Source organism: Austrofundulus limnaeus, unplaced genomic scaffold (assembly GCF_001266775.1).
Source record: "Austrofundulus limnaeus strain Quisiro unplaced genomic scaffold, Austrofundulus_limnaeus-1.0 Scaffold4, whole genome shotgun sequence".
NCBI lineage: Eukaryota > Metazoa > Chordata > Actinopteri > Cyprinodontiformes > Rivulidae > Austrofundulus > Austrofundulus limnaeus.
This window is the reverse complement of record NW_013952406.1, coordinates 1,505,944-1,509,872: the sequence shown is the minus strand read 5'-3', so window position 1 is coordinate 1,509,872 and position 3,929 is coordinate 1,505,944.

Genomic DNA, 3,929 nt, shown 5'->3' with positions numbered 1-3,929 from the left:
GAGCTTTGAGTCAATAGGTGGAGCTTTGAGTCAATAGGCGGAGCTTTGAGTCAATAGGCRGAGCTTTGCACCAGCAAGCGTTTAGGCAACTGCTTCCACAGGACATTCAATGATTTCTCAAACATGCATAAATGAGTCAAATCAACTCTCTGGGTATGTTTTTGATGAGAGAATAAAAATATAACAATGTAAATCTTTAAAAAGTTGATTTTGCACACCCATCCCCCCTTTAACATTGGCATTTATGTATGAGAGGATGACTGGGAGATATTTTACCAAGCTGAAACGTCTTGTTAGAGCCTCTTTACTCGCTCTGGTTCTTCAGAAAACGCTTTTTGGGTCCAACATTGGATCATTTGAGCCAGGTTCAACTTTATCCTGTGTTGATAATTTCCAAAACTGATATTTTATTATGTTGCTTCTTTGCTACAACAAAATACAACGCTCCTATTGAAGGCATGAAGCACTGTGGGAGTGTCAGAAATGGTAGGAGTTTCTAAAAGAGACGGAGTCAAATCAAAGGCACATCATTCACCATCTTTAATGTCTGATATTTAAACTGGAATCACTTCTGATAAGAAAGAAAGTTAAATCTGATGTAATATCCTTACCTGCTTTTCCTTTCTGGGTTGTGGGGGGTCAGGGGTCCGAGAGGCAGGGGACACCCTGGACAGGACACATGTCCATCACAGGGACACACAGGGAGATTTTACAGCTACAACCGAACCACAAACAGAGGCGATAACATCTTTAAAGCATTTTTCTCTCTCTTCTCACCTCCTCCTTACTTCGTTCCCTGACCCTCAGTGACCCCTGACCCGGTGGGCTCAGGAACCTTGTAAGATAAAATTACTGCGAGGAAACAGGAACCTCACACCTCTGCTGCTGATCCTCATCTGAACCTGGAACATTAAAAAAAAGAAAAACTGCAGCTCCGCAGTAAGTCGCTCCTTTCAGTCTGAGTAATAAAAGCATTTAGAGGAAAATGAAGAGAGATAAGAGCAGAAAAAACAAAAGGCTCCAGCTTTTGTTGCAAAATTGTTCATTTTTCTGTGGCAGAACAAAAGGGAAATCAATGGGAGATATTGATGTTGAGCTCAAGGCTCCCTGGTGTTCTTGCTGCTTGGTGGTGTTTCTCACTCGCAGTAAATTGGAAAGAAGTGTGTGTGTGTGTGTGTGTGTGTGTGTGTGTGTGTGTGTGTGTGTGTGTGTGTTTGCTGGTGAGTCTGTGAGCAGATGGCAGGATAACTTTTTCTTGTCTGAGTGACAGAAGCGTTCACGTCAGCCAACTCTCTGAATAAGAGCAGCTGCACAAGTTCATGTAAGAAAAGACGTTCAATACTTTTTTTTCTTCTAGCAYTAAAGTAGAAATTAAATGTCTCAAAATAAACGATTCTTAGAATGTGACTGCTGACTCAGCCTTATTCAGTCATTAAAACATTCAGGTCAGTTAAGAATAGAATGCTGCCACTTTTGATTTTGCAACTTTTACGCTGGGAGAGTGGTCAGCGAAGGTGAGCCTGCAGGTTGCTGGTTTGAATCTCCTGACTGCCCTTTGAGCAAGGCCCTCACCCAGTTTGCGGTGACCCCTGCTGAGGAGAGCAGCTGGAATGAATAAATAACCATTTTCCTCATAGAAATAAATGGAGATTTTTAAATTCCTTCAAAACGTTTCTTTGAAATCTGCTTAGTTTTTATGCTCCATGTAGTTTTAGCTGCTGATTTTAACTTTTAGCTAATGGTTTTCACTTTACATGACCACGCTGAATCACTCTGACACCTGCAACGAGTCGCTCTTTTTATCTCCTCTTAGTCACGACTCTGAGTCAGACCTTTTCTTTCTTCACTAAGTATAAAATCCAGATCTTCGGTGTTTTTCTCTTCATTACTTTGTTTCCAGGAGACGGACTTGAGAGAAGATCTCATTACTGGTGTCATCTTTCCCGGCCCCCACACACGAGCCGAAATACAGTCAGTCTAGAAAATGTTGCTTTTCCCTCACCGTTGTTTAGGCAAACACGCAGACGAGCACAATTACGTCTGCAAATCTGAAATTAAATCACAAACAGTCTAATTTCCTCAGCAGAAATAACCTGACCACATCGCTCCTAATGACCGGACGTTTAGGGGAGCTTTGTGATTGTCTTAGAAAGAGAAGTCATCAGTGCGCCGAAGATAAAGACTGAATTAAAACAGGATGAGACTGAGAGAAAGAGAGAGCGACGGAGGAAAACAAAGAGATCTTTTGTGAAAGCAAGTGCTTCTATAATAATTTATATTCTGTTTAAACAGGCGATGTATTTTTTAATATTTCCTTCTTCACGGCGGTTTGCCATCTGGCTCCGACTCTCTGACACTGAGCAGAGCTGAAAGCTGTTACTGTAATGAACTTAGTTCACCCACAAACACATCTGGACCCGAAAACATCACACTTACTGCTTCCAGGAGGCTGCGAGGAAGGTTTGGCCAAATCCAGAACTGGGAGACGTTTATTTATTCCAGATCAGGGATGGGAAACTGGTGGTCCGCAGGCCACATCCTGCACGCGGGCGTATTCACACCTGACACATTTGGCCCTTTATACGGATCAGAGTTTGTTTCTTTCATTGGTCCGGACCTTTTATCCAGRTGTGAATACATTCGTCCTAACCCTGGTGCGGATCAAACAACCTCAATCTGCTTCCAAATGAACTCTGGTGTGAATACAGACCGGCCTCGAACCGACCTTTTTGGACTTTACGGGCCACCATAGCTAAACATTAACGCTTCAGTGTTGCTAACGCTAACACTGCTCTACAAAAAATGAGCCGTTGTGGGTCAGGGAATGAGGAATATCTCGTCTCCTTTAGGTTGCGGCACGTATTTAACAACGCCGCACCCAAAATTGTATCATCGCAAAAACCACCACTGAATGAGCTGCTCTTAATATTCTTAATAGTCAGTTGTATTAACAGAACCATCTTTATTTCCAGGTCCGGGTTTATTTCCCTTCATTTCTGTCCAATGGGAGCAATGAGCTTCACCTGCATGTCTTTGTTTATGAATTATAGTCCGCTAACAAAAAGCACAATGTGAATACAAACCACACAAACTAAAAAATAAAGTCTGCTGTTTGGTCCAAACCAAACAATTGGACCAAAGGGCTTTACTGGTGTGAATGCACCCTAAAGATTACCTTCTCTTAGATTAATCTTTGAAAATTGTATGTAATTGGTTGTAATGAAAAAGTTTGCCACTAGATGGCACCACCACATGTCCTCTCTACGAGATGTTTAACCGTTGCTAAAGCTGTGTTCCAGTTTCAGCGAAACCCAAAACTGTGAAGCTGGACTGACGTTAGTTTGGATCTTGTCAGAACGTCGTTAAAAAAGCTTTTCTATTTCTTGCTCTACATGTTGTAGCGGTGACTTATAATAAAATAATTCAAAGCAGACACCGTCTCTAAGCAAACCAAACACAGCGGTTTCACACACGACAACTCATTCAGATGTTTAGCTGTACTTTGACCCTCAAAAATATGTAATCCCCCCCCCCAAAAAAATCTGTATTACTCACACGGGGATCGGCTGTCAGCCACGGTGTCTGTCTTGAATGATTTTATTATAAGTCACCAGTAGAACATGTTGCACAAAGCTAAATATGAGAAGTTTACTGAAGTCCCAAAACAACAGCCACTTTTATCCAGAACCAGAACCACACAGGAGTCTGCACTCAAGGTGTCTAAAGCTGTTTTTGTTTGCTTCAAACATGCGTTTTAGCATAAATATGTGAAGTTACTGTACTGTATGTTGGTTTCATAAACGTTTATATAGACAAACATTTTCAAAATGGCAGTTTTTTTCTTTTTTTCCTTTTTTTGTCACTTCAGTAGAAAATGAAACCAAATATTAGTTTATTTAGTTTATTTCTTCATCATCAGTGACTTTTTT